This window comes from Anser brachyrhynchus (assembly GCF_964034855.1).
Source record: "Anser brachyrhynchus genome assembly, chromosome: 4".
Taxonomy (NCBI): Eukaryota; Metazoa; Chordata; class Aves; order Anseriformes; family Anatidae; genus Anser; species Anser brachyrhynchus.
In genome coordinates, this window is record NC_137698.1 from 71399031 (window position 1) to 71417569 (window position 18539).

At 45.5% G+C, this 18539-nt stretch overlaps 1 long non-coding RNA gene across 1 annotated transcript; it reads left to right on the forward strand.

Annotated features, from left to right (window-relative positions):
• The first annotated feature begins 721 nt into the window (after window positions 1–721).
• On the forward strand, window positions 722–14496 carry LOC308194554. The gene is made up of 3 exons (XR_013950660.1): window positions 722–1103; window positions 14127–14230; window positions 14346–14496. It is a non-coding gene; the product is annotated as an uncharacterized lncRNA (long non-coding RNA).
• Window positions 14497–18539: the final 4043 nt, after the last annotated feature.

Consider the following 18539-nt stretch of genomic DNA (forward strand, 5'->3'; position numbering starts at 1 on the left):
GATCTGAAGCGATGTGGCAGCGGGAGCCAGCTCTACAGCCCCAACTTCCGATGCTGCTGGATTGCCTTTAGCTGGGGTGCCTGCTCTGCGCTCCCTGCACTGTGGAGGCCGAGATTCAGTGGTGCACCCGTCACGCACAACGTAAGGGAATGCACAGGCACCTAAAGGAATTGGGAAAGGACAATTCCCTGACTTATCTTCCTCATTTGGGGGCTTTTGTGCAGTTTTATCCCAAAGCAGACAGCTCATTCTCACTTTTTTGCTCGTAGTGTTTAGGAAATACCTCCTGCGTGCAATGTTTGGGAGAGAAGGTGGAAAAGTGAGGGCACAAGAAAGGGTGAAAACGAAGCTGGTGTTGTGTATGAATGTAGAGCAGCAGTCCAATATGCAGAGGAGAGGACTTCAGGAGAGGCTGGCTGTGGAATCATGAGTTCTGTGCTGCTTCTGAAGCATATTTAATAAAGGTCAGAAAAACCACGCAGCCTCTGAAATATCACAGCAAAATAGGCTCAGATAGTTGCCCTCTCACAGCTGCACCATCGAAGGAGGTACATTTAAATGTTTTGTTTGGACCCTTCCCCCTCCCCCCTCCCTCCCCAAATCCGCGAGCACTCACTCCCACGCACAGGGACTATATAAACCCTTCGGCAAGAGCATAAGGGTCCTGTCGCGTGAGCTTTGTGGTTGCAAAGAAAGAAGGTAAGAAGCTTTCGCTGTACTCCAGGTCACTTTCATCTCGATCCGAACAAAACTGTTTACTCATTGACTTAGCCAACTTTTTCCAGAAAGGCTCGGGCATCCTGTGTGCGGCGCTTTGTTTGTAGAGCTCTGTTTGCTTTACGAGCAGCACAGGGAAAATGGAAGCAAAGGGGACCCCTTGTAAGACCCTGTTGGCTAAGACTGCAGTTCAGCATTTATCCCCGTTCTCATTTTTTCAGTCGTTTACTTCCACCCCTTCAGTATTTTAGCTCTGTTGGTGTTTGTGTTCTTTTAAAGAGAGGAGCTTGTGTGACCTGAGCATGACAACCAGTGACGTGAGAGTGCAGGGTCCAGAGGAGGAGAGCACTTTGTAACACTAGGACAGAAATTACACGACATACCAGGTATTAGTAGTAAAACATAATTGTACACAGTACGTGACAGCTATTTAAGGACAAGATGCTGGCTGCTGGAGAGGTCCTTGGGGAAGAAAGCAAATCCAGACTTACAGCCCCTTCTCCTTTGACAGCAGTTTCTCAATTAACGTGTTTGCCTTATGTTGTGGCTAGTTTGCAAGTGATATAATGTGGCATGTTTGCTAGGTTAGTGTATTGCCTAGCGGGGTGTAGCATGCCTTTATTAGTGTCACGTTCCTCACATTTTGGGAGGTGATCTTTTTTCTTTTTCTTTTTTTTTTTTTTATCACTGTGGATATGTAGGGCTGTGGTTCACTGTAGGATTGGCTGAAATTCTAGGTATTGTCCAGGAGTTGAGCGTTTTCACATATAAAAGCCTTTACTTAGAGCAAGGTGGTGGTTTATATGAGTCAGCTGGGCCGTTATCAGGGTTTGGCTGGGGATTAGTGCTTTTATCAGCTGAATGTTTCATATTGATAAACAACTCGGTGCTAGTCTGTAGCGCTCTCATTTTGCCCGTGGAAGACAAAGAGGCTTCAAAAGGCAAAACTCATTATTCCGAAAGAAAAATACATCTACGTCGTTCAATAATTTTAATATTGCTTAAATATGTGGGCAAAAGGCAGAATTTTACCAACCAGGGCCAACTAATGAGAACAGACGTGCTTCCCTTCATCGTTTACACATGCCTGACTGGAATAGCTCCACACAAGGCTAGTCTGGAGTAAAGGTTCTTTCATTCTGTAGACAAAAATAATTGTTCTCAGATAAAGTCTCTTATATCCTGGGACTGAGCCTAGATTCTTCTATAAAAAAGGCGGTTTTGCTGTTGCTCCAATAGCAACGGCCCCAAATAGATCCGTCGAGAACCAGTTGCACCAGCCAAGCCCTCTTGCCTTGATTAGTGGGCAGAATGTGGGTGAAACGATAAGGAGTGCATGGCAAACTGCAAATAAAACTGATGCTTTGTTCTCTAATTCAGATTCTGTAATTCACTTTGCTTTCTGCATATGCGCCGCCGTCTTTTCAGGGGAAAAATATTCTCCTTCCCTTAAAATGCTGGTGGTCACTTGACCATGGTGAATGTACTTGAATCTTGAGATTTATGATCACAATCCTGTTATCCGCAGTGTCAGGATGATTATCCCAGCAGCCCTATGGGATCAACCTAAAAATTGTTGGGCAAGAAAATTATTTGTCAGGAATTATGGCAAGAAGATGATTTGTTCTGAATGTGAAACAGACGTAGTTATTTGCAGCTGCTCTGGCTGTCCCCCCCTCTTTCCCATGCTGTCCAAACAAGATGAGATACAGGTTCTTGCTTCTTCTGTCAGCATTTGTAGCCTGTTTATATTCTCACTTGTTTTCTTTATTTCACATCTGTGAACGTGCAATAACTGCACCATATGTTAAATATGATTTAAATCTATTTTATCTTCTGTGTCCAAGGGTTTGCTCTCTTGTATTCGGGTGGCTGTATTTAATGAAGCAATCATAAAATACTGAGAGGTCTGTTATGTGTAGAAATCTGAAGAAAAGCAAAGAAGAAAATCACCTTCAAAAGCTTACTACGGCCTAAATTCTAATCTCTTTAACAAAACAAAAAACAAGCCCATTAACAACGATGCTACCAGTTTCAGTATAATTTCTTAAACCTCCTGTCAACTTTCTGCAACACTTCAAAGCAAATAGAAACTGGCCCTCCGTGCAGTGAAGGATGACTTTTATACTTTTAAAAATAATTTAATTAAAAGATTTCTTCTCTAAGCACCCTCAACTCTGTCTAGACATCATACTTAGAAAACAATTTCAGCACTTGCATAAACTTCAACAGGTAGCTAGTTCAGTGGACTTTGGTGGCTGAAAGATACTCATATATAAATGCTTTATAGATAAATTCTTTGATATAAGGTCTGTTGCAGTAAATGTAATTCTCTCACTGACTTTAGATGGCTGCTAGATTTGGTGTTTGGGAAGGCCACGAGGCATGATTTGTGATCAGTGAGTATCTCAAATAGCATTATATCAGGTTTTCTGCCTCATCTGATTTCTCATTTCTCATCTATAGCCAGGTGTTGATTGGGCTGGGCTTCTGTTGTGGAGTTGCTAAACGTGGTTTTGGAACACAGGGCCTTCACCCGGCACCCAGCTGGTCCATCGGGGTGGCCAGATGTGAATTCTTCCATCTACAACTGTATTTTGATTGACCATAGCATCTTCCATGGACAGATAGGGGCAAGATTAGGGTGTCTGTGAGGCATCTCATAGCAATTATCAAGAAACCTTCAGAAAGCTCTGAGGTCTATAGGAACTCGTTCCCTCATCGTTTGCGGTTGTATTGGCAAAGAAATGTCATCTTCGGTTCACATTGCAGGACCACTTAGGGCTGTGTTGTGCTGAAGGTTACAGCAACTTGACAGTTGTTGACATAGGGCACAACCCAACAGAATTTAAAATCTGTTAGTTGCTCATGCATTCTTGCACTTTATTGAAACTTGTATCTGTCTCTAATTTATAACGGTATTTGTTCTGTGGAGCGGCAGGGAAAAAGTGAGTCAAATTCAACAGCTGAAACAAGTTCTAGTTAATGCCAGGCATCACGTAAGACTGGAAGAGACCTCGAGACAATGCTCTTACCCAAAGTAGGATCAGCTTCACCCATCACGTTCCTGCAAGCATTGCCAGACCTCTTTCTATCTCCAGATGTATCACTGGGATTCTGAAACCTCCCTAGGGAATCATGTCCAGTGTGTCCATATTTTCACTTTTACAAAACTCTTTCTAAATGTGCTTTACTTTCTTGCAGTAATTTAAACCAATTACTTCTCATCCAGTCCACTGTGGGCATGGAACAGAGGTTATCCATCAGAAACACCTTATCATCGTAAGCATCTTATCATTTAGGAGTCATACTAAGACCACCAACCCATCTGACAGATGCACCAAACAGACGACATTGTGCATAAGTCTGCACCCTGTTTATTAACCCATTTCTTGTTCTTTGCCCCTTGGAATCTCTGTTCTTTTCTTGCCAGAGCAATGATTTAGGTTCTTACAAGAGTATTAAGGTTTGCAATGCTGCCGTGATTTAATGGCCATTTGTGATGCACCAGCTCCTCCACGGTGCAACTCATCTTCAGAGTGAAGGAACTAACACCACAGGTGAGGAATGTGTGGAAAATTAGAGTGATTAGCATCTTTGGGAGCATGTGAAGAGACAAATCTCAACTGAGGTTATTGTCGGGTTTAAAAAAAAAAACAACGGAAGTGTCCCTATAGGGAAGAGATACAGAGAAGCACGCATGAAGGCAGCTCTCCTAGGCAGTTGTCTCCTGAGGCAAGGGGGATCAAAGGGGACAAGTTACGGTTTCATGCCTCCTAACTTCAAAATATTTGCTGTAGCTCAGCATTATGGTTCTTTTACACCTGACAAAAATGGTGGCAAGGAAATGACCAGAAAAAGTAGAAGTAGTATTTGGACAAAAAAAGACACTTTCTTTTAAAGAAAAGAAAAAATATTATTTTGATGGAGTTCAAAATTCAATTTCCCTGCCATTGCATCCTGTAAAAGGAAGAATTCACATGACAGTTTCTGGTGTTGGTCATGATATCAGTGTGTATTAACATTTACCATCCCCTTATTGTACTGAAATATTTATAGATTTATTTTGCAAATAAAGTGCATCAGATTTTAAAGCAGCAGGTATAATTGATGTAGCTCATTAAAGTTTATGAAACATGGGATTCCTTTACTGCAGTGAAGCTTGTTGGACTGACAAACCTCCTACACCGAGATCCTAAGCCAGGGGCCAGGCTGATTACTGTTACTCTCAATGAGTAAACGAAATTCTACAAGTATCTGGAAGTTTAATTCAGACCAAAGTCTGTTTTTTTTTCTGGTGGGCTTTAGGACAGGACAGCTTACCCTATCCTGACCGAACAAGAAAGTGTTAAATGGTACTCAAACCAACCATGTGTCTGGACAAATTGCATCTGGCCTCTGCTCCTCCAGCTTGTGTGAGAAGTTTTGAAGCCTTAAAAAAGTTGTTTTGCTTGAAGATTGGTGCTGCTTTGTTAATGAGCAGATTTTGAGGCTCTTCTAAGACCCTGGCCCTTATAAAGGGGAAAATACTTAAAAGATGCATGAAGTTTTGTATAAGGGTACGAACTGCTTAACTGCTGCCAAAAACGAGGACCCTGTTTTCTCCTATTCTTCCCCCTCTCCTTTTATCTCCAGCCAGCCACATGGCCCTCCTACTTATTTCGTACAATCTCTTGTAGTTGTCAGACCCCTTTGTAAACCAAATCAATTGCTAGAGCAGTCACTTGATTTAGCTCAGTGAAGGTCACAAAAAGAGCCAGAGCCAGTGCAAGAATGGGAAGGGACCAAGAGGCTGGGAGTGCACAGGAGATGCACCGAAGATCTTCAGATAGGGTGGAGCTGTGCCCGAAGGCAGAAGTTCTCTTACAGCAAGAGCAAATTTAACAGCTTGTCACGGTGAGAGAAAAGCTTGCTTTTCTTCCTTCTGCTTCCAGCTGTGCGTTCCCTTCCTCTCCCTTGGGCCAGCTCTGGCACACGTTGAATCAACTCGTTAAGCAGGCAGAAAAGCACACAGGGAATAAAAGAGAGCCTGTATCTCTGAGGGACCTGAATCAGCTCCGCAAAGGGTCAGTGGGAGGGAGGGGTGCTGAGAAAGGTGGCGGTCGAATCCTTGGTCTGTCTGAGATGAAGGTGCTGTGGTGATATGGACAAACCTCAAGAGCCTGGGCACAGGCTAAGGGATGTGGGTGCTGCTGGGCCTATCACTTAGCACAAGGCATCCCAAAATGGGAGGAACACCTACGTGGGGATACCTCAGCCTGGTTTCCAACCTGCCAGAGAAAAGTGGCATTTGCCATGAGCTCAAACCATGCAATTAAAGTGTGATAGGGATATCTGCTGATATAAGAGGACAAGTGAAATCAAGGGAGGACACATCATCACTTTCCTCTGACCAAAGATGTAAGGAGCTGGTTAAGAACATGAAAATAGCATGTAATAAGTACCATGCTTCTGCTGGATGCTAGAAAAGAAGGTAAGAAGAGAAGTACACTCTGAGATTTCTCTGGTATGCTCTCCTAGCTTCCAGCTATCTGAGACTTAAAGGCTTCTTAAGTTAGAGATTATGCTTTTCTGTTCCACAGCCCTTGGCATATTTTCCTCCTGCAAAATTATTTAACCGTGTCTTTGAATCCGTGAAAACTTTGGCATGATAATTTGAGATCCTTGGATGAAAAGAACCGTCATAATATAAAAGCATCTAGCAGAAAACACCAGGTTTTCTCTAGTGTAATGAAAATTTCTTGTAAACAGAAGCTCTAAATCTTCCTCCTAAATATACATACGTATAAACGTATATATTTATTTATTGAAACAAGACCAAAAAAAAGGCAAAAATATTCAATTACCGGTAAAAACAGTGTACCTTTTGCAAAACCATCCCGCTTTTTTTCTCTTCTTCTCCTTAAATAATGAGAACCTCGTTATATTTACACCGCCCCTACACATGCTAAAGGTTTTTGCCCACATTAACACCGATTCTGTTTCTCTTCCTGCCTTGAATACTCACTGTGATGGAAATTCAGGGCTCACGACCACTGTTAAAGGTCCCTACATGGTGTAGTGCTGTTTGAACATATCTCACCGAGGTACCTTTGAACTGCCAGAAACAGCCAGCAGCCACCTACACTCAGACTCCCAGTGCCTACCAGTGTGGGGAAAGCCAACTGATATTATCAACATCAGGAAACATTTTCACAGACTTCCCCAGCTTACATGGGGCCCCTGGAGTCAAGACATCTCAGCAGGGCCCGCTCAGCAGGTAGGTGGCTGCCAAGGAGCTTTCACTGTAGGCCTCTACTTTCCCACTTGCGCTTTCCTGGTGGAAAACCTTCTGTGTTACTTTGTGATTGGCACCATTTTGCAGACATTCAAGTTTCCTAATTTTCTATTTGCCTTCTGGATGGCTGAACACCTGGGTAGTACCAAAGGACAGATAGCCCCAACATTAGATTAAGTTGCTCAGGGCCTTGCCTGGTTTAGTGTTGAATATTCTACCATCTCTTTGGCCCTGTGTTTAACCACTGTCATTATGAAGTAATTTTTCTTAATATCCTTTTGAATTTCATAGAGGCAGCCTGGATTTGTTATCTCTCATCCTTTCAGTAGGCACCTGTGAGAAGAGTCTGGCTTCAAGCTCCCTATAATCCTTGTTAGATCTCGACAATATGTGATGTGGCCCTCTTCAGCCACTGAAAATGAGGGCAGCACTCCAGTGCCATCCCTCCTTTCATTCCTTTTAGGATTGTTTTTATTGAATAGTGACTTTGTTTGGGACTTTGGAGTGGCATTCCTTGTCCTTCTTTCTTGTTTTCGTTGTTATTTTGGGGTGGGTTTTTTTTGATTCCTACTGATACCATTTTTTGAGATATACTCTACCTGCCTTCTTGTTCAGCCCCCATGCTGTAGTGTGGAAACACTGTTTTGACTTTTTTACCACCTGCAGGGACACTGGCCATGAATCAAAGGCCTAGAACAGAGCCCCGGGGTTGGGTAAACGTATGAGGCCTGACCAACGCACACCAGTGCAAGAGGCACGCTCATGGCAGCCACATGTATGTTGAAGGTTCCTGGCCAGTTTTTGGGCTTCCAGAGCTCTGTTGAACAGCAGAGACTGAGGCCTGGATCTGGGGCAGTGACAAATCAGCCCTGGTGACCCTTGATGGGGTGGCGTAAGAAGTTACCTCCCCGCAGTGTGGAAGGTTCTTGCGCATCCAGCAGCACTGGCAGAAAGGCCGCACGCAGATTTTCCAACCAACCCCCTTCCAAACCTGGTGCCGCATCTCCCACCCTGCCCAGGCACCCTGTGTGAAGGCAGAGGCCTGGGCTGTGAACCCGAGCAGGATACGTGCTCCCTGCCAGCCCTCCTGCAGCTGTGCAAGCCGCCACGGCAGCATGGAGCAGGCAGCAGCGTTTTCAGCCGTGCAGTTAGATTGCTAGGCCTTTAGATCTGCCTGTGGTGCTGTTGTGCCCGGGGCGGATTTATCCAAGTGCCTCGAAGAATCCTCTCTAAAGCGTTTAAATAGAGACAGATTGCTTCTCCTCTGCGAGCAAGGAAAGCAAAGTCTTGCACCAGAGACAGCTGGGTTGGAGTGGAACGTGTTCAAGTCATAACTTGGTCCCTGCAGGCGCATGAGAAGCAGGGCTCTGCCGAGTGAGAACTCCCTGGTGTGATTTGCATTGCTCTTTTCCATATGTTCAGTAAAACCAGAGCAAACCTGTCCATGGGCGCTCCTTGCCTTGGTTTAGTTTCTCACCAGATTAAAGCAAACCGATAGGAGCCAGGTTTTAATACACTGCAGGAACGTCCATTCCTCCGCTTGCTCCGGGGTTGGTATTAGTTTAATGAATTGGTTTGAATTAACATCTAGTTGAATTGGTGCAGCTCTTTCATGTAGATGAGGCCTGAGGCTACTAGATAAACAAGAGACGAGGTGAGAGGACCTTTAAGCTCTTCACAGCCCAACGGAAGCCTGTAAGAATGAACTGAGATCTATTTTTGTCTTTACCTTTTAAAAGGAGCCATAAAATAGCTAGAACAACTCATAGCAGAAAGATAGGGCCAGGGAGTGGGTGGAGAAGAATGCCGGGAGGTTACGAGAGCAACTTCTGGAGCTCGTACCTGGCAGTGCCTCGTCCCGGAGCCGGAGCAGCTGTCAGAAAGCTGCACATGTGCAGCACATGAAGGGGTGAAAAGAGGAAGCACAGGGGAAGGCTGCAGGGCTCGATCCCAATCCCATTTAAAGTCGGTGGCAAAGCTCCACCGACTAAGATTGGCCCTTGGCCCTGAATTCATTTGTTCCAAGGGTTTGCTTGTGCAATTGTTAATCTGTGCTGATGAGCAATAATTGCTACAGGAAGGGAGAAGTGAAGAGGAGGCAGCGGCAGCAACACAAAAGCTGTGGAATCCATCCTGACCCTGCCTGGACTCGGCGCTTCACTTCATGGTTTCGCTGTGTGCATTGCTGCAGGGGAGCATCCTCCTTGTGCCAATGCCACATCAAAGTGCAATGTGTAGTGCAGGATTCCAGCATCCCAGGGCAGCAGGCAGTAACAGCCGGAGCTGCCTGCGAACCGAGCAGGAACACAGGCCTGCAGCTGGACAAAGCCTCACCTTCCTTTTGGAGATGTTTGGGGAAATGCAAAATCTAATCAGCCATACAGAGGGACTTAGGAAACTTTTACTGTACAGAGAAAATGGATGTGACAGTCATATGTGGGTTTTACATGCCAGTGCTTCCCCATCGGTCCCAATTACAGATGGGGAAACTGCAGCACAACAGAAATGACTTGCCCCATGTCACACAGGAGGTCGGAGGCATAGCTGGAGCGGTTTCTCTTGCTGCAGTTCTGCCTTCTATTTCGTAAGACAAAAGTGACCTTCTGCTTTGGGCAGTAAGAAAATATTTAACTAATACAGATACTTTATTTAATACTACAATATAAATCAAAAACTATTTTAACTTGCACCACAGAGCTTTTTTTTTTTTTTTTTTTTTTCCCCTGCCAGGTGTAAGCAGCATGGTTCTGGGGCAGCTGGAGCACTGTTGTTTTTTTTTTCCTCACCATTAATGTTGCAATGGGGCATTCACAATGGCTCTTTCCAATACATCTGTTTTCAGGAATCCAATCATCTGGGAAGCATTTCAGATAACATTTAAAGATAGTTGAAGAAACTGAAGATGAAACATCAGTTGTCCATAGCCCTGTTAAATAATATCAGGATATAAGGGTGGTTGTTTTTTTTTAGAATTCTTTTGAGCTCTAGCCAGTATTGCAATTGAAACTCTTCTTAAAAAAGGAAATCAAGCAAGGCTGGTTATGAATACTCTGGGGAGGTTAATGCTGTCTCGTTTTGCTGCTCTCAGTGGCTCACATCCTTAATTTAAAGGAGATATAAATCTCATGTTTGTAAATGAACAGACATCTCCTGTGGTTGGGTTACACTGATCACCCTCGGTGTCTCGTGGTCCTGAAGTACCTGCTGCTTGCGGCTGTGAGGGGATGATCCACCAGACCAAACTCAGGGTGGACTTTGGTCTCCAGTTCAACATCCATGCCAAGGCATGGCGACGTGACAACCGAGCTGGCTGCCTGGTGGGTCTGCAGCCAGGAGATGCTCTCTCACACACTTACCTCCTCCTTCCAGGTTCTTGGGCAAGCCCTGTATTAATTATTCTCATCAACAAATAATGCATCATTCAGTATTAAGACATGGCTTAATGTTTAAGCCATGGCTTCCCTTTGCTCTTCAGGGAATATTTTCCCAATTTTATTGGCAAATGACAGTAATTTTTTGCCATCAGTCAAAATATGCAAAACCTTCTGATGCCTCTGTTGTTTAATATAAAACTGTGCTTCCTTTCCTGTTATGTCTCCTGAGCTCTTAGTCAGCTATCCAAGAAACTGTTGAAACCATCAGTCTTCTGGCTGACCTATCCAAACTACAAACACTTTTTTTTCCCCTTTGTCTTGTGTAACATGAATTAAAATTGAAATAGAACACAATTAAGGCATTTGAAAAAAATTATGCCAAAGACCAGTGGTTGCAGAAACGTCCCTCCCTCTGCTCAGCCCAGAGATCTTTGTGACTTGAATTTAACTGTGCTTTGCCTTTTTGCAGCACCTCCTTCTCATGATCCACAAGACCCTGTAAAGGTGTTTGTTTCAGGGCTGATTATCCCTTCCTGAGTTAAAAGCAGAATCGGAGGACAGAGAGTAAAGTTCCTTAGAGACTTTAAGTTCCCCTGATCCAATCAGCCAGGAAAGGGGCTTCGCCTGCCCCAGGCTGGATCAGATTGTTTGAAAATACTCTGCCTGTTGTGCCATGATCAGAGCTTCCCCAGTCATATATCGGTCCCTTTAGCTGGGGAAAATGAAGCCTGAATTAAATAATTTGAATTAAGGCACAGACTGGTAGTGGTGGTGACTATCCCTGGCAGTAGCTTACCAAGATACATGCTAAATCCCTTGGTGTCTCTAAATGAAAATCAAGTGTCTTTCTTGGTGTGATAATGAAATCCTGTGGCCTGTGGTGTGATAATGGCTCCATGAAATCCTGTGGCCTGTGCTACTCAGGAGGTGAAGCTGGGTGGTTTTGGTAGCCCCAAGTCCCTGAAAAGGCAGTGGGAGTCTTAAATGCAAGGTCCTCTTTCTACCGTTCTGGTATTTCATACCCATAGGTTTAAATTACACCATTATTTTCTACCTCATATTTCTTCCCTTTCATATACTGACATTGATGTTATACAAATTTCAAGGGAAAAGTAGGGGGGACTGTGCACAAAGACCCCCAAATTCAGTTAATGGTTATTTGTTTGTTGTTTTGGGGCACTGAATTCAACAGTCCAGTATGGAAGAAGTGTAAGTGAGCCTCCCAGGCAGTTTCCCTTACGGAGCAGAGCTGTTAAGAGAAGAGAAGCCCTGTGAAGTTATTTATTGATATCTACACCTTGCTTCTCTGCAGGCTTTGGGCACAGAACTGGGGCCCCACCAACGTTTGGCTGGGAGAAACTCCAGCACTGGTTCTGTGTCTTCTCCCCATATAAATTAAAGTGAGGTCCATCCTGTCCATCCCTGCTAACCATGTCTTCAAGGCTGTTGCCCAAAGTTTCTGACTGTATGACTTGCTCTTTGCCCCAAGGGAAGGAATAAGGGCTGGGCTGTCATTACCATGGGGCAGCTGTAGCCTGGTAACGTGTTAATGGTCTTTGTGCATCTCTAGCTGTTGTGGGAGGTAGCACAGGACAGCAGCTGTATTCCACTTCCAAATCTCCGTCCCATATGTGGAAGAGCCGGCGAGATCCAATCTCTTATGAAAGCCTGAGACTGCATAACTTTTGGGTCCATGCTAATCTTGGATATCTGGTGCGTTTGCTTCTGCATATCTTCCTTCCTCCAGCCAGCCAGACTTAACATCTGGAGTTGGGTTGGGAAGATTACCAAAATGCAAAGGCTTAAGGTTGCTCTAAAGCAGAAAAGTAAGCAGGCTGTCCCTTACTGCTTCCCATTTTCTCCGAAAAATATCCCATCCAAAGCTTGTTGGAAATAGGTAATTACTTTCAGTCTCTAATGTTATTCCTTAAGCAGCCTTTATTTCCAATTTGGAACGAAAACATCAGCATTACTTTCATTTGCACCAATAATCTCAGAAAGCAACAGAAACACTGGGCAACATCTGTTGTTTTTTCAAAGTGTGTTTTCAGACTTCAGGTTCTTCAGAGTAACCGCCCAGAGCAAGTTTTTCTCATGTTCTCTCTCACTCTCATTTCAGGCATTGAAAATATAATTAATATATAATTAATAAAATAAAAAGTACATTTAAACACTGACTTCTTATTAAATCTACAACCTTCTGGATTGCTCAGAAGAGATCTGCTGACTAAAGCAAATGTACCTTCACAGTATGTACCACACAGATGGCAATTAATATTAGACAAATATATAGAAGCGTATGTGAGTTTTGAAAAGTAAGTTTTTACTTATGAATTACTTAAAATCTTTAAAATCACTCTTTTTTTTTTTTTTTTTCCTTCTTGTGGGGGTTATACACAGAGTAAATATCTGACAGACCAAGAGATTTAGAGGAACCTGGATCCAGGGTTCAACACTTCACCTACAAGCGGTTGGGTTCAGCCTGGCCCAGATGACTGACACGGCTCAAAATATCAGACATCTCTTACAGTTTGCATCAGGGATCACACATCGCCTCACAGAGCAGGGCTCTAATTCTGTCATTTTTGCCTGCTTCCAATCAAGCTTAGTGGTTTTGGGCCGGTTTGTGAGGAGGAAAAATGCACGGGGCAAAAAGCCCTGCTGCTTCTACTCTTAGGGTCAGCTTCCTCGCACGGCCCTGAGAAGGCCCTGAAAGGGCATGAGAAATGGAGACTGAGTAAATCCTGCTGCCACACCAATGTACAATTGTACTGTCCTGTAACCCTTCCGACAGCCAGGCTTGGAGGTTTGTTGCTTCCATCAGTGAGGCCGTGGGCTCTGTCCCAGTAAATGAAATCACAGGAGAATCCTTTGCTGAAATATGAGCAGAGCTGTTTGTCTGCTGCCATGCTGCTTCGCGCCTCTGGCAACTCTGGCACATCATTGCCTTCGCCCAGCAACTGGCAGGAGTTTCATGGGCTCTGCCTTCAGAAATCATATTCTTGCCATCGAGGGCCCAGCTCCATTCATTCTTTGGGATGCAGTCCTAAGGGAGGTGGAAAGCCTGACCACCCACATCCAGCTTAGCACTGAAGCTTCTCAGCTTTGTTACAACCAGTGACGCGATGTGCTTAGAGCTGTGCTAGCAAAAGCTGAGTGTTCCTGTCCCAGAGCAGTCCCGCGGTAGGGATAAAGTTGGTTCGTGATCTCTGCTGCAGGCATAACCTGGGAGAGGACCGGGGTAGGCTGGGGAGGAGTCAGTAGGGTTGCAGCTTGGGTGAGTTCTCCAGGACCATGGCATTGCCTCCAGGCAGCCTGACATAAAACCAGGTCTTTCCTGGTGTGGTGATGGCTAGCCACTGGTGAACTGTGATATCTGGAGAGGATGGGTGAGGAAGGAATGAAGTTTTCCTTTTTTTTTTTTTTTCCCCCTGCATGAATCTCGCAATATTATAATGAAGCCAGAGGTGTGCTCCGCTTCCATTTGTTCTCCAATGCGCTGCCTCCATCTTTGTGCACCACTTTCAAACCTTAGCTAATTCATCAAAGGGTCATCTGCCTCTCTTTGCAGTCAAATATTTTGGGGGACAGCATTGCCTTCAGTCAAATGACAGCTCACTTTCAATGTCCTCTGCAATAGCTGGAAAATGCAAATCAAAATGTCAGAACGTATTGCTCCCGTGGCATCTTGCTTTGCGTTGAAGTTTGTGTTTACACAGCTTTTATTCCTTTGCACACTTTTATATTTCCTTATTTAGTTACAGCTGAGGGGCAAAATCAACGCCGTGCCCAACCCCATGCAAAGGAAGCTGCTGTGACAAGAGAAAGGTTACGCTCCATCGCTGGGTGGATACATCTCCGGGTGGGTGAATAGCCTCTCACACAGTAAAATACGTGATGCATTAGTGTACTAACGAACCTCTGTCATTCAGGAATACAACTATAAAATATTTTTCATTATTTTCCATTCATCCTAGACTATTTTTCTGGCATCAGTTATTCCCTGCGGTCTTCTAACCTCCCTGTTCTCAGTGCTTAAACAAATGGAAGAGACCAAATCCTCCGTGGTGTTTTTCAGTGTTGCAGAGTTGGGGTTCATTAAACTCATGGCAGAATTCACGACTTTGCCCCTGGTAAGTCCTAGGAGGTGGAAATGTTTGTTTCCTTAGTGACATTTATGTTGTTAAATAAAAAAGGAATAGGTGACGTTTTCTGGCACAAAGAAAAGCAGCTACACGTACACTATACGGCACTAGGGTCCCCTCTGGGCCCACATGGTGACCTTGTAGGCCTAAGACATTGTACTTTGAGGCTTAGTGTCCAAACCAACACAAGGGCTGAGCTGCATCCCATCAAGGTGGTGCTTTCATAATACGAAACTGATGGCGTGCACGTTCGGTGAGCCCAGGAGTGCAGCACAAGAAGGGGCCAGACACTCCCGAGGATGCAAAGCCTGCTGAGATAACGTTGGAGAGCCACAGAGGGAGCCAGAGCTGGCTCCTCATTGTCCACACTGCCTTTTAGGAGTGCCTGCTATCCCCCAGGTCATGTTTGCCATCCTCTGGTAGGGTGCTTATGGACACAGGCCACAGCTATACGAGGAATGATACTGATAATTTAATGGAGTGCACAATTAACAGCCCAGAGCTTGTGTCCGATTCAGCCCTGGATCTATTAGCAGTGCAGACATTGCCACTGGGATCAGTGGTGGTTGAATTTCGAGGTTCCCTGCAGAGTGCTGAGGGGCACACCAACAGCAGAGAGCTGCCCCCTGGGACCTAAAACTCCTTTCCCAAAGGGGCCTCTGAATGCTCTTCTTGCCTGGCATCGCAGCACGCTGAAGCTAGGTCCCAAACTAAACAGACCTAATATATCTTCCATATATATATATCTCTACATCCCTCCACGTGTTCGTGTGGGCTGACGCATCGGATATTTTCTGTGTTGTGGCTTTAGGTTTTTTTTCCATCACATGTAACGTTTTTGCTAGCGCCACGGAATGACCCGGAGCATGTAACGAAACTGCTTGTCTCAGGTATTACGACATTTCTGTGGTCAGCTTGTGTTGAAAGAAAGGTCTGGTAGGGGGGATTTTTTTCAGGGCTGCTAAATATCTCCAGCTGCCCTAAAAATTGCTGGGGAACGGCAATTCTGAGGATTGGGTCTCAAGAAATTATGGTAAAGCATTCTGCTGTGCAAGGGAAGAAAAAGGGAGGGGATGGGAAAAGTGAGATAAGGTTTGTCATTTAAACCTAAACACAGAATAGCCTCACCTTACATCTTTAAATCTGCATCAATTATAATGCCTTGTTCACTTGCAAATTTCACTTTAAGATAAAGAATCATCCCTGGTTTGTTTGCCATTCCTACCGCCAAAGACAAGCTTCACTTACTCCCCTTTTATTTTCAATGACTAAGACCGAAAGAGCTAAATTACATTTCCTCCCCCCTATGGAAACCTGATGAACCAGTGTGAACCTGCACCTGAGAACCCCCGGGAACGCCGCGGATTTGGCCACACAGATCGGACAGTTGGATGCTTAATTGCGTTCTGGGCACAAAGCCTGCTCGAATGTGCGTCTTTTATTAAATGTGTGGGAGGCCAGCGCAAAAATTAGACCCCATTAAGGTGCCAGAAGGAGAAAAGTGGTGCAAAGGCTTTGCAGTGCCTGTCTCCACTGGAGAGTATCAAACTCCCCGTGCCAGGAGCCCGCTGAAAAATGTACACCCTGCGTGTCAACCTGGAACTCATAAGGCAGATGTAAGGATTTGCTCCGGGTGCTGGTGGAGACCTGCACGAAGAGTTTATTTATGGTGCTGACAACAGGGCTGGTGCCAGGAGCACAAACCAACAGCGTGCTGCAGAGCTAAGGGAAGGAGCCCCACGAGGATGTCAGGGCAGCTGGGGTGTGTTGGGAGCACGACGCCCTGCAAGGCTAATGCTAACCCCAATAAAAAGGTCTGGCCACAGATGTGGGGTGAAAACAGGATCTCGGTCAAGGCAGAGAAATGGGGAAGAACAAGGACAAACTGCTGTAGTGGGATGAGTCCAAGAAGAGAGACTTCTCGTTAGATAAAAGGGTCGTGATTTTTCCCTTTGCTACAAGATTAAGCTCGAGGTGAGACATTCACTCCAGTTTGAACTTTCCCAGGCTTTGCAAAGTAGATGATTCGGAGCCTTTTTCTGGATGGGGGCCTCTCTGCTATTCCATGCATCTTTGCATGAATTGCTGTGGATGATGAAATCTGTGCCTTGCTTGAAGAGCAACTCAGATCTGGTTATATTTAGTTACTTTATAGTTATATTTTGTAGTCGCAACCCAGCTGGAGCCCAATAGCTAGCGTCCAATATATCTTATGGTGTTCACTTGGGATTTGTAACTTAGGTCGGTCCTCGGCCTCTAAATCAGAACGTGAGTGAAATGCATTGAATGATCCCATTAATATAAATAGCGCCGAAGTTTAAAGCAGGGCTGTGTGAAAGGACTTTTGATACACTGGCTACTGTCGCCTGCGAGTCAGCAGGTGGCATTATAGAACAATCGGAAATCACCAAACCTTCGCTGCTTCCCACTTTGCAGCCCCAGACCTGAGCCTACAGGGGAATGAGCATGAAACCCGCCTGTTCAAAACGCACGCAAAGGCACAATGAGCAGTTGCCAATTAGGGCCGTGGCTATTGTCTGCTAAAGGTCAAGTGTTGGCCTCGCTGAAATCTTTCAACGCTGGCTCCGGCGAGATTGGAATCGAATTTATTTTACGCGGCTGAAAACTTGCTTGGCCCTGCACGGGGCACCGCCGGCTTTTCCCCTTCCCTCGTATTCCCCAGGCCTTCCATACGTGCTGGGAAGCCTCGAGGAGGGAGCAACCTGGCGTTTGGGGTTTTAATCTGTTCCCACCTCCCTCCCTGTAGGTATTGTGGAAGAACTGAGCTGTTGGCAGGGAGGTAGAAAAGGAGGTGGTTTGGCAGCTTGGGGAAGGGGAGGGTGTTTGGGACTCGGTTTGTTTTACCGTCTCCCAAGAGATTTCCTTTATAACTCTGGTGGTACATGTTTTTACAGCTTACTACTTTTAGTATCTGTCACTTGAAAAGAATAGATGGTCTAGATACAGGGAAAAAAAAAAAAACAAACGTGCAAGCAGCAACACGTAACCACCAAAAAGAAAACTTTCCCATGAAATACCCTAGTGATACAGATGTTGCCGGGTGCTTAACAAATCGCAGGTTAGGGAAAAAACTCAAGACCTTCTGGCTAGCTCCTGGATCCAGAGGCTGCAGATGAGAGCGTTCAGGCTTCCTCGGGTCTGACGCCAGACGATCCATCAGCCTAATGACCATGCCAAGGCGCTGTACCTTCCAGCAGCTGCAGCTGGCAAGGATCTCTTCCCAGACTCTGAACCAGAAATAAGAAGTCCACGCTTGTCTACAGCTCTGGTGCTGTAATTGCTGCTGCACGGCAGTGTTGCCCGGTGGGGCCCTGAGCTGACGCAAGGGTTTCGACTTGCACAAAGGCAGCCACCGGAGGTGAATCCCCTCCTGCAGCTCCCAGGAGGAGTTACTGATGTTGCTCCTCGTGCCCTGCCATTTGGGGCCAGCACATAAGGAAGGGGACGGTGACTTTGGTTCCCGGTTAGTGGCCGCAGTGTCCAAAAGGGCTGCGGGTCACAGCGTCCCCTTGGGAGTGCAAGCTCGGCCTTTAAACCCCTGTGCAAGGGCTGAGCTTCGTTTCCACCAGTGGCACAATTAGGATGAGCTCAGGGTGGTCCTGGAGAGCACCTCGGTGTCCCTTTTACTGCTGGTGACACCAGCCACAGGCTGGCACCGGGCATTACCCACGCAGAGATGTGCTACGTGACGGGGAGATGGGCACTGGAAGGGAGCCGGCCCGCGGCCTAGCTTAAACCCACGCTTTCCACATGCTAATAACGCTCCGGTTCGAGCTACCTGTACTCTGTGTGTGTGGTCTTGAAAACTTACCGGTCTACTTGCAAAGGAGAAAAAAAATATTTATAATATTTGCCCATTTGTTGCCACGGTAACAAAGGAGTGTGGGACAAAAGAAAGATATTCCATTTGCCCCGGGCCTGTGAACAAACAGAATCGGAGGAGAGAGGTGGTGAGAATGTGCTGTTAGCTGTAACCAGAGAAGGCAGCAGTCAGCCACCATTACT